The 12,726-nt window shown below is 35.8% G+C and overlaps 1 protein-coding gene across 1 annotated transcript in view; it reads right to left on the bottom strand.

Annotated features, from left to right (window-relative positions):
* KDM7A (lysine demethylase 7A) overlaps nt 1–12,726 on the bottom strand; it is a 52,673-nt gene that overhangs the window by 39,082 nt on the left and 865 nt on the right. The window lies entirely within an intron of this gene.

Consider the following 12,726-nt stretch of genomic DNA (forward strand, 5'->3'; position numbering starts at 1 on the left):
TTTGTTGTTATACATGCTGGCAGCAATAAGAGTACTTTGTGGAAAAATATCCTAATTCCCACAATGGAAGATGGCTAGATAAACTGATGGAACTAGCAAGATTAACAGAAAATAATACATCCAATTTCATTTCTACTTGGAAAACTTTTCTATCTAGATGTTATGCTTGAGACAAAAAAAATTAAAGTCTGACTTTGGCATTTGCTGAGAAGCTTATTGTTATAAAAATAACTAGCATACATCAAGCACACAAAAGTAAAAAGTTGAAGCTGGAGTCTTATTGCCATTATTCTATTGCACTGAAGAGTTGAAAGGTAATGCTTTCTTTCTTGTTTCCCCTTCACCCTACACTTCTCTCTTCCTCTTTTCTCCCTTATCCACTTTCCCACTATCCTTATTTTCACTTGTATTTTACAGTTTGGTAAGTTTAATAAAATATGTGCTTGTTTTAAAAATCCATATTTATCCTGGTCAGTTTTTTAATCATTAAAATACTTATACTTCACCCATCAAAGGAATATTTTCACTATTACATATTTTATAACACAACTTCACTCTTCTATTTCAATGTACAGAATTAGTACAATACAGCATTCTAAATCCATATTAGCCCAAGGGGCTATTGAGAATCTCTCAAACAAGATCAAACTGAGACAATCTGCTATATTGACAATACACTTCAGTGATCACTCTCTGAATGTTGTTTACTAAAGAGTAGCTCAGATAATGCCTAGACCTTTGAAAGCAAAGTCAGTTTGCCTTTAATTGAGTTTGAAATAAAGAACACTGGACCATTTTTGGAATAGTATTGTACAATATATATCGGGAATGGAAATAATGCTTAAGTGGAACCATATTTACTACAGCACCACCAAGTGACTACATTTAAAGCATCACATGCAGATGTTGGGAATAAATCAGACAGGGCAAAACTGCTCAGTTGAATATAAATTTAAAAGACAGGATTGAACCCAAGTGAACTGTGAAGCTTTGGTGAACTATCTTCCATATAAAATAAACCAGATGCTACATTAAACTCTTTTATTTGAACGACAAAAATATTTCCTTATAGTGAGCTAACAGACTTTGCTTGATACACTAAACAAGGGAACAGGTAAGAAAAAAATAGGTGAGACGTATCTTTCCAAACCCGAGAATTTACAAAAACCTATTTGCTTTTATTTTCCCTGCAGATTTTGGAAGCGCTACTAATGCAATCTGTATGATAACCTAGTATGACTCTATCTGCATATTTAAAGTTTCTTTTGTTAGTTCATCAGTGTGACTAGTAAATACAGGGAGGGCTCTAATATCATTTGTATTTTTTTCTCTTTCTTACCCTGTTTTTCCCCCTAAGCTACTCTGTTTGAAAAACTTTTGAAACTTATTTTGCCATAACTATAACTTCAGTTAGCATAAATGGGGGTACTGTTCCTATGGCTTAAGGTGTGCTTTCCTTTTAGATTTCACAGCTGTTGCTTTTTATATGAATGTTAAAGTATTGCAAGCATGAAATGCAAGTATGTAAGAGTCTTGCTAGATTAAAACAAGGTCCCAACTAGATGATGAGGATGTTAAGTGCAACATCATGTGATTGCATTACTTAACAGTGGCAATCCTAGCAGTCATGATTGCCATCATATAACCCCAGGACCACATGTAGCTCATTAAGCAGGAAGAGAGGGGAGTAGTCCCAGGCAAAGAGCAGGGCAGACTGTGCGTGTGCCCAGGGAGGGGGAGGGGAGAGGATGTTGTGGGCAGGTGCTAGGGAGCCCAGGCAGGCTGGCATCCAGGTCATACTTGTCGCAAAGGTGCTTTTTCAAAAGCAACTGGACTGTTTTTCCCTTGAGGAAAAAAAACAAAACATTTTGCTCTCCGTCCAAAAAGCTTGGGATGGTGGGGGTTGAAAGATAGGTACTGACAATTGAGATGGGATGGTGGGGGAAGGGATGAAAGGATTATATTTCTTTGCTGTCATCTAGTCATTAGCACTCTCCTTAAGAGCTCTTGAGAGCTGGGGGGGGGGTATCTTTAGCCTGCTTGGTAGTTGTTTCTGCTTGATAGTTCCTTGATTACAATATTGTTTCTTGCTTGTTTGTCTGGTGTTAATCCCTGCTTATCTGGGTGCAGGCTGCTGGAGAGGATGTGTTCTGGTTATTTCTGATCAAAATTACAGAATCTGACTAAACTTAAATCAACTATCAATTGATGCACCTTTACACAGCATTCAGAACAGACAATAAAAAGCTAAGGAAATAAAAGACTAGAGCACAAGCATACTGAAAATTATCAGAGAAGATTCTAATGCTTTACCTTGCTCATTCAATAAGAACACAAGGAAATTGTCAGGAAACAGAAAGAATCACTTTGTACTAATGGAACACTGTGTAGTTCATGTTTCCTATAATAGAGTTATTAATATCATAGATCAGTTATCATCAATCTAGCTTTTAAACATTTGAGTTCCTACAAAATGAATTTGGGTTATCTAAAATGAAAATTGAAGTATATTCAATTAAATTATCTCTTGATTTCACAGTTTGATCCAGATGCATTAGCAACTTTTTAAATTTCTACATTATTTGCTGAGAGTGGCCCACAGCATAGAAAAATGTTTACCAATGTTTGAAAAATAGTATAGCCCAATTTTACAGCTGTAGATCTAAAATGATATGTGATCAGTTTGCATTTATAAACAGGGTCTCTATTGATGTAATAGGAAGATTGATCAATATCAGTCCATGTAGTCAAGATTTAATGATATATTTAAAAACTGAGATTATTTTAATAACCAATACATTTGTTTCCTTTTCTCTTCTTGTTCATGTTTCTTTGTACTTTTTTTTCTTTCCTACTTTGTATAAGTAGTGCAATAATACAAAAAAGTTAAGTACTGGTTCTCAAAGTTCCATCTGCCACAGCACTCTCATAGTCTTCTGGTTACAATTCAGAGGCCCGACAACTGGCTCACGCTTATGATAGTTGTAGTCCAGCTACATGATCACCATTTGCAACCTTCCCTGTCAGCTTCTCTCAAGCCACATCAATGAAGAAACCAGTAGGGAAAGTTGTAAACACTTCCATAAATTGTTCTTACAGGCTCCCAGGGATCTTATATCCCAAGCACTCTCCTCTCCCTGGCACTCTGTAGTGTGTGCCTGCCTGCACTCTCCTGAGCCCATCCCAGCTTTGCCAGCTCACCTCCACTCCTTAGTATCTATTGGCAACACACACACACCCAATGGCATACACATCTTCTTACTCCTTTCCTGGGACTCCCATCTATTCCCACTTAAGCAGCAATATGATCCTGGGGTTATGACAGCAATTGGGACTGTTGGAATTGCCATGACCAAGTGAAGCAGTCACATGACATTTTACAATTGCATCACGTAATAATGGCAGTCCCAGTTGCAATTGTAATTGTAACCTGAGGACCAAGTGCAACTGAGTCCATTCACTTGCTGCAAGTCACTCTCTTATTTTCTTTCTTTTTCCCTTTCTGAGCATTATAGATAAGTCTTTGTATCATAGCAATAGCATTAGACTTACATACCGCTTCACAGTGCTTTACAGCCCACTCTAAGCAGTCTATAAAGTCAGCATATTCCAACAATCTGGATCCAATATGTTAATTTGAGCTTGGTCATGTGCGCCTTAGGTGAGAACTCTGGATTGATTTGTTCTATAACCAACACAAGCTGTGGAAAGGATAACACTGCCATAAATGATACAACCGACAGATTATTACAACCTCATGGCATCACCATAGCACACGAACCAACCAAAGCATCCTAAATAAACCAAAAAACCAGCAGCTCCAAAAGAAAAACAGGAGTCATCTACAACATAAAGTGTAAGGACTGCAACAGCTACTATGTAGGGTAAATAGGCACAACACTAGCAGAGCGTATCCATGGACACCAACTAGCAGTCAGAACACATGATGAAAACTCCTTAATATCATAATACATGGACAGATTGAACCATAGTTTTAACTGAAACTGTGAACATCCTAGACCAAGCCATTTCCAAAAATGCTAAAGAATTCCTGGAAATCTGGCACTGAGATCAATTAGCCATCAACAGGAACATAGAGACAAACACACATACACGTGTGTGTGTGTGTGTGTGTGTGTGTGTGTGTGTGTGTGTACACCATTCAAAAAAACTAAAAAAGCCAAAATGCCCCCTCACCAGCAATCAATGCCCAGATGAGCAGAGATTAACACCAAGATTAACATTAGACTAATGATCAAGAAGCAAACAATACCCTAATCTAGGAGTTACCAACTTGGACAAACAAGGTAACAATAAACAACAGCCCAATCAAGGAACCTCCAAGACCACTCCCACCAACACTGACAAGGAAAGCCAATAGTATATAAAATGACAGCAAACCTTACCCCCTACTAGCAGTGATGTTACCTAGTTTGGTAATGAAATGTTTACAAGAAAACAACCAAGCCCAGAGAGCACCAGGGATCCCACAAATCTTGCAATAGATTGCCTTAATTATTTGGAATACAAAGAGAATTAAGAATTGGTTCTGAACCATTTTCCTCTTCTACCCATTTCTTTTCTCCTTGAATGTGATAAACAAGAACAAGAGCTGTTTTATTACCAATTACAATAAAACAATGATTGAACAGCAATTGAAAGGAGTACCTATTATTCCTGATTATCCATTCAACATTGAGGGACTTTATTTAATATAATTCATAGTAGTTTTTATAAGGACCCCTTTACAAAATTTTGTTAATTTTTTTACCATCTCAATCATTTTCAGTTGTGTAAAACAGGATCTCCAACTTCCGGGCTGTGGATGGGTCTAGTCCATGGACCATTGAGAATCAGTCTATGCAAGTGCATGAAGCTTTATTTGTTCATGCAGGGGATTAGGTTGCACTTTCAAAACCATATCCTCCCCACAGCCCCGCTGGCACTGTTGCTGCCAGTCCACAAAGCCCCAAAGATTGGGGACTGCTGGTGTAGAAGGCAATAAAATATCATAGATATGGTACAATTAATAAGTTTAACTGCCTTGCCTAGATTATTTTGGGTACAATAGCCTTGTCTATTATTTTAGGGGATGTTGGTACAGAAATCTGGACCTTTTGAGTTCTGCTAAATGGGAAATAAAAGCATCTAATCAAAATGTTATTGAAAATTGATTCAAAAATATGATAAAACGTTTTCAATTACAGAACATGATTCTATTTCACAAATGAGGCAAATGTAGTGTTTAATTTAAAAAATACAATATACAAACATGAGCTTTTTAGTGGTTGATATTTTTTTAATATCTCCAATATTGATATTACTCTCAATTAAGATATTTCTTGCAACCTTAAGTAGAATAAAAGTGGAGATGACATAAAGGCAACGTAGAAATACTTTGAGAAGGATACAAGAGGGAAAATAATGAGACAGGAATGCAAATAATATGTATGTCAACTCCAATTCCAAAAGAGCTGGGAAGAGGGGCAAATGATATTGAGACAGCCTATTGTTTAACAGCCTGATATAATTTAAAAAATGGGCTGGCATCTATCAAAGACATATAGGCCTCACAATGGGAAATAAAAGCATCTAATCAAAATTTATAGTCATAGTCATAGTATCTGACTATGTACAGCTGTTTAATAATCAAGCTAGATTATTGCCTAGCATTCCATCCTTACAGCTCTGTAATAGAACATAAACTTTCATTTTAAAATTCTAGGCTCAATCTCTGGCATCTCCATATATAATCAAGAAAGACACCTGTCTGAAATATTTGAGAATCAAGATCTAGTCAATCCACATAACACTAAATGAGATGAACCACTGACATTATTGTGTAAGAAAGCTTTTATGTCCTACTATATCTCTCTCACTGTCTTTTTAAGGAGTCAATAATTTGCTGGGCATATGATTAGGATTTTCAACAAGCTTTCTCTGATATTTTAGATAATAAGCTAGTAAAATATAGAGTAGATTACATTTTTTGTGCCTGAGCTGATAAACAAGGTTCATTAATGGTGTCCAACATGAAAGACTGAAGATGCATAAAATATGATATGAAAATGACCTTCAAGTATAAAAAGGCTATCATATATAATTATATTAGCAAGTTTATTTTAAACTGTTCATAAGACATTTTTCAAATTATCTTCAGGAAAAACTTACTGATAATACAAGCTGATAACTATAGAAAAAACCAACTAACTTAGAAAGTGATACAGGTTCACCTTGACTTATGGCTGGTCACTAAACAATTTGGTAGCAGACACGAAGGGCTTGGAAGTGGTGTTTTATTGCTCATAATCACTTCATAAATCATTGTGCTGTGAGTCCCCTGGTCACAGAACCACATTTCAGACACTTAGCAACCTGTTCACATTTATGACTTTTTGTCAAGTGTCCTGCAATCTTCTTTGCCCTCTCCCTAACAAGCCATTTAATGTCCACAACTGAGAGAGCTGATTGTGGTGGTTGAGCAAAGCAGTCCCATGTTGTCTTGCTAAACTGCTTCACTCAACGACCAAGATTTTGAGCCCCATCATGGTAGCAAGTGAAGGGCTACCTGTAATACTTACTGAGTTTATTACCAGGCTGGAGGGCCACATGATTAAATGAATTTTGGAGTCATTCCCAAATTCTATGGATTTCAAAGTGCATTTAAGAGTAACTCATATTTTCTGAATGTGGTGCTTCCAAAACTGTTCAATTAAAACTACCATCATGCCTATGTTGCCCGCAGTAATGAAAACTGCCACCTCAAAAATGCCAGGTTGGGGAATCATGAATGATGTTAATACAATATTCTCTGTTAGTATGTGTGTTATAAACCAAGCAGTAAATCTGCCAATCAAACTGTAAAAAGGAAATGCTATTCACAGTTAAATATTTTATTCCTTTTTTTAATTTAAATTGTTGCCTATGCTATCTAATTTCGGACTAGTCTACCAGAACTAGAAAACATTCTGTTACGAATTTGATTCAACAACTATCCAAACCAAACCATTCAAAGTCTTATAAGTGTTAGGTACAGATTAAACAAGATCTCTGGCCTTGTAACCAGATTATTATTATTTTTTAATAAAGTTTTATTTGGGTTTTCACACATACAAAATACAAGTAAAACATTTTTTTTGAAAATAGCATGGTCCCGGGTTGAACTTCTTTATACAGACACAAAACTCAATTTCATGCTCCTTTTTGTGTTCTATTCCATATCTTACACTATTCTACATTTTCTATATAGTTTTTTCCCTCTTTTAATTTTCTCAACTATATTTTGAATCTCATCTCAATTCAAATCATTATATTTATACTTTTCTCTGTTGTGTTTCAATTTCATATTATCTTTTCTCATTAAACAATTTTTTTCCTGTAGTTACTAATTGGAGTATGACACCTTTATATCTTTTAATTACATCCATTCAACTCTTATTTAAACTTCAATATATACCTTAACTTTATGACCTTCAATATAATACATAATAACTTCCAATCGAATTCTGCTTGGTACATTCTTATAATACACACTATATTCTTTTTTTTAAAAAGAAAGATTGTAAATATATGTAATTATAAACCCTCATTCCATTCCAGTTCAGTTCTATCATTAATAATCATTAAAATCTTAACATCTTTAACACTTCTTTTCAATTAAATATCATATTTCCTTAAAAACACATATAATCTCCATAATTAATTTTCCCTTATTTTTCTTCACATATGTTTTATAAATCATTAAATATACTTTTTGTTACATTTATTTATTGACAAGCATTCCACTGAATTACGATAGCTATTTTATCAGACATTTTAATCATACATTGTTTCATATTTTCTAAAATTATTTCTGTTTCTAACATAACCATACTATCTTATGTACCTTTGCAGAATCCCTTTTTCCATTAAGTTTTCACCCATTATCTCTAAATAGGCCCTGTTTCTCTATATTTTGTTTCTGTCCTTTATAACTTCTTTTCCTTTCTTTCTTCCTTCTCATCTTCTCCCTCCCCTTTTTACCACCTTGTCTCTCTACTTCTAATTCTCTCTTCTGCATTTCCCTCTTCTGTTGCTTTCTGATTTTATACTTATTTTTCACTCTATTTTGGGGGGGAGTTGTTTTTCCCAATCTTAAACTTTCCATTCTCTTTCCCCCCTTTCCTCCCCCCATCTAAGATTACTTGTTCATTAAAGATGGCTTCTTATTTGTCGCAATCTTTTTGTTCTGCAGGCATTTCTTGTTGTTTCTCATAATTCCAAATCTCCATTTCTAAAAACTGAAATACGAAGCCAAAAGAACCTCTCCCTTCTTGTGCATCTTCTTTGTACTTTTTAAGTTCCATTTTCAGTTCTTCTAAAAGTGGAGCCATTTTAAACAGTTTTAAACAACCACCCGATTGATTTTAGTCATTCAAAACAATAACCAAGAATCCAGAAATCATCAAGTAATCCAGATAGTCCCGAGTTATATCTTCTTATTTCTTTTTCGATTTTCTCTTCCTGGGGTTTTTGTTGTGATATTTCAGTTAGAATGTATCTTTTGGAAGTCTTGTTGAGATTTTGCTATAAATTCTTTTTTAATTCCAGGCAGTCTCCTCCCTTCCAGATCCTGCTCTTTTATTCTTCCTCTCTCCTTTCCTGTTTTCAAAAGCTTTTAATTATCCAGAAATCTTTATTATCCCTTTGACTTTTTATTTTCAGCATTAAATGCCTATTGATGTCAAAGTGGACTTTTTTCCAATTTCTTGCTTAAGTCTCTTAGCTGTCAGGATAGGAAAAGGAGAAAACCAAATCTTTCCCCTTTTCTCTCTCCTTCGCAGCTTAAAAATCTTCTTAGGGAACAATGTTATTGTTTTTTAACAGTTTCAATTCCAGGGTACCTTATTTGTTGCTTTTGCTGTTTGACCCAGTCAACCAAAACTTTCACTTATCTTCCTCCTGCACATTCTTTTCCGGTCAAGTTCTTCTTTGTGGTGGCCATTTCTGACCACCGCTGCAGCCGCCTTTGGGAAAGGGAGTAATGGCCAGCTGGTGAGGAGAGATGCGGCTCTCCTCAACCCTGCTGCCAGTCTCACCCCTCTTTACCACCTCTACAGGGTGGCTTAGCTCTGAAACCAGCCGGCTCGGGGCGCTCCAGCGACGCGCACGGATCAAAGCCTCGCAGAGACGAGGTTTCAGTCTGTCGCTGAAGAAGCTCAAACTGGAAGTCCCTTGTAACCAGATTATTAACCAAGCTTTATAGTCACTAAAAGCACATCTGTTTTCAAAGGCAATAACCATTATTACTATAGTTACTCAGACATAATATTATTAAAGCAGGATCACTGACATCAGTTATCTGTAGAGACTTAAATCCAATCCCCCTTGAATTCTCTTGACTCTTATGTAGGCCCAACTTATCTTGATTGTTAGATCAGATTATTGTATATAGATAGAGCATGTAATAAACTTTAAGTACTTTGAACTAACTCTTCCTGGTTACTTGCACCTGACAGTATCCCAACTGAGGAAAAGCACATTGCTAGCAAACTAGAAATAAGTTTCTTAGCACTGTGGCCAACAACAAAGATATATCTAGGTACATGCTAAAATACAAATGTGACAAGTCATAGGGACAGATTATCTGTTCACATTCTGGAATAAGGATATGTCTAATAAAGCCCTTCTATTTTGTCAGAATCCATTTTCAGTTGCATGGTAAAGTGATGTGCTAATATACTTATGGTACAATAACTGACACTTAAGTAGGCATATACAGTGGATTATGTTTCCTATGTAAGAAGTTTTGTTCCACTACCCCAAAATGCAAGTTCTTGCTGAAATCTTTATGTTACCATTTTCTATACATTTAATGTGGAATAAATAAATAATCTGATTGTAAGATGCCATATTAAGAAGTTGTGCAGCCTACTAAATTAAAAACTTCCCAGTTTAATTCTCTAGAAAAAAATCCAGACTACCTGCTAATTGCAGAAAACATAGACAAAAAGTACTGCATGATTAAAGAAATATTAGAACCAGAACTATTAAGAACAGAACATTTAAGAAAACATAATTTTTCATGTGTATATGAATGGCAATATGCATTGCTCCCAACTGACACTAGATTTGTATTTCCCAAATTCAACATTCCTAGGAATAATGTTGAGAAAGACAAATGATTGTCAATGTAAACAATAGAGTTCATAAATAATGACAGAAATGGATAAATAAATGGAGAGGCAATTTATGGTAGGTGTTGGCCTAGAAACCAGGAGACAGCAAGTTCTATTCCCATTTTAGGTGTGAAAACTAGCTGGGTGATGCTGCCCCCCCCCCCCCATTCTTCCTAAATCCAATCCACCTCACAGGGTTGTTACTGTGGAGAAAAGAGGAGGAAGAAATATTATGTAAATTTGCTGCCTTGATTTAAAGTAATAAAAGTAGGATTAGAATTAGAATAACAGAGTTGAAAGGGACCTTGGAGGTCTTCTAATCCAACCCCTGCTTAGGCAGGAAAGCCTACACCACTTCGGACAAATGGTTATCCAATCTCTTCTTAAAAACTTCCAGTGCTGGAGCATTCACAACTTCTGGAGGATATAAATCTCATAAATATATAAATACTACAATAAGTGAGACAATTCAAACTTCTACCTGTACATACATGAATTTATCAAGCATGCTTGAAGCCCAGCAGACATGTTGGAGTTTTCTTTTAAAAAATAGCATAGTGGGATGCAATATTGGGTCATGGAGTTCATGAAATGGATAAAATTATTGCTTAAAGTGAGACACTGAAAATACTTGCGGATTTGATGAATTACTGTCACTAATACATTATGGACTAAATACTTGATACTTCATGATTTATTTATTCATCTGATTTATTTAAAATATTTATACAGCTTCCCATCTTGAACCAAACTCTGGGTAGCTCACAAATCAAATTATGCACAAATGTCTTGCAGGAATAGCAAAACTCATTTACACTTAGATGGGCCATTTTAAACATGATACTAACATAAGAACTTTGTAAATTCAACACACTTTTTGATTAAATAAGCAGTCTCAAAAATTGTGTGGCGTGTTATGCATAGATTATATAACACAGTAGCCAGAGAATAATATATTAAATAAATGACCAGGGATCCATCTGCAAAAATATGCCAATTAATGTAATTTAAATAAATCAATAATTTGTAAATTGCTATATATTTAAATATTTTTATCTACTGATTTTTTAAAGAAGGCATATGTTTTCCTCTGTCTTGTATACAGGCTACTGCAGCTACCTCTGCTGCAGATAACAAAGCAGGAGGGAGATAAAATATCTTTGTTAAGGAGTAAAGGTACAATTCCTAGCCTAATCTAACATTTTGCATGTTGAAGTGCTAAGTAAAATGTTAAAATTTAGAGCAGTTAAAGACACTGTAGATAAACACATGAAATGATTAATGATCATAATGCAAACATTTACAATAAGTACAAGACATATAGAGAAAGGTCTTTTGGCGAATTTAAATACATTAACTAGAAAATAATTGTTTACAATTACACTTGTTTCCAGATAATATGCCTAGGAGTATATTACAGTGAAAGAAAACATCATGAAGTATATAAAATATTTATTACAAATTTGGAAATACAAATTTAGCAGAGATGCAACATTATTAGTTCTTGTTTCATAAATTTAAACTAACAGCAATTTTCTTATTGGTCTAGTTGCCAACTATTCTAATGTCAGGAACTAATCAGGTGTGAAAGCATATAATAAAATATATACAAGTTACTTAGAATATGCTCCTATATATGTTTATGCAGAATTAAACTCCATAGATTCAACTAAAACTTGCAGATAATATTTTAGTTTAACTGCACAGAACTGAAGTAGCTGTCTCTACAGTCAAATACATATTGGAGGTATGCCAATTACAGTATCACATTATCCATAATGAATTTACAGAAAAACATTAAAGAATGATTTTTCTGCAAGAACTAACCCCTTCTTTTAAAAAAGTCTTACTGTACTTATTTTCTCAATACAGCAACCATTAATTTACAATACCATCTCACGCATACCTATTTCAGAAGCCTGAACACTATTACATTCACGTAAATGGTAGAGTTGCACCTTTCTACCGTCGCAGACAAACGCATAACCCAGCCGGGAAGCCGCATCTGCAGGAGCAAGCCGGGTGCATTCTGAACTAGGGCTCGTCAGAACGGTAGCAAAGCGTGAACAATGCAACCGCAATAAAGACTGGAGTCTAAGCACCGCTGCAAGACCTGTTCGGTGCCCGCTTTATTTATTTATTTTTAAGGTGCTCCAGGATCTCCTCTCCCACTCCGGCTGCATCTGAATTTCGGGCTCTGCCCCTTTAAAATTAATTTCCCACCGAACGCCAGCAGAGGGAGATTGAGACCGTCTCGCCAGTTCCATCGTGACTCTTGTTTTTGTTAAATGGGGGGTATTTAAATGTCGTGCTGTCAATCAAAGAGCACTTCCCCTGAAAGCCGCGACAGCAGCTAGGGCTTCCTCGGCTAAATACTCTCCGAAAAACTGCCTTTCCTGCCAAAACTTCAGCGCCGACGCCCGCCAGCTACGGGTTCCAGCCCGGTAGTGGGAAGATCAAAGCCGAAAGGAGACACAAGAAGTCCCCCGCGTCACCAGCGAGGCAGCCCTGAAACTTGTTCCTTTGTTTCAAGGTCCGTGGATACCACCACTACCCCGCGCTCCCGTCT

The sequence above is a fragment of the Pseudonaja textilis genome, chromosome 5, assembly GCF_049901715.1.
Source record: "Pseudonaja textilis isolate UNSWEBS1 chromosome 5, rPseTex1.2, whole genome shotgun sequence".
Taxonomy (NCBI): Eukaryota; Metazoa; Chordata; class Lepidosauria; order Squamata; family Elapidae; genus Pseudonaja; species Pseudonaja textilis.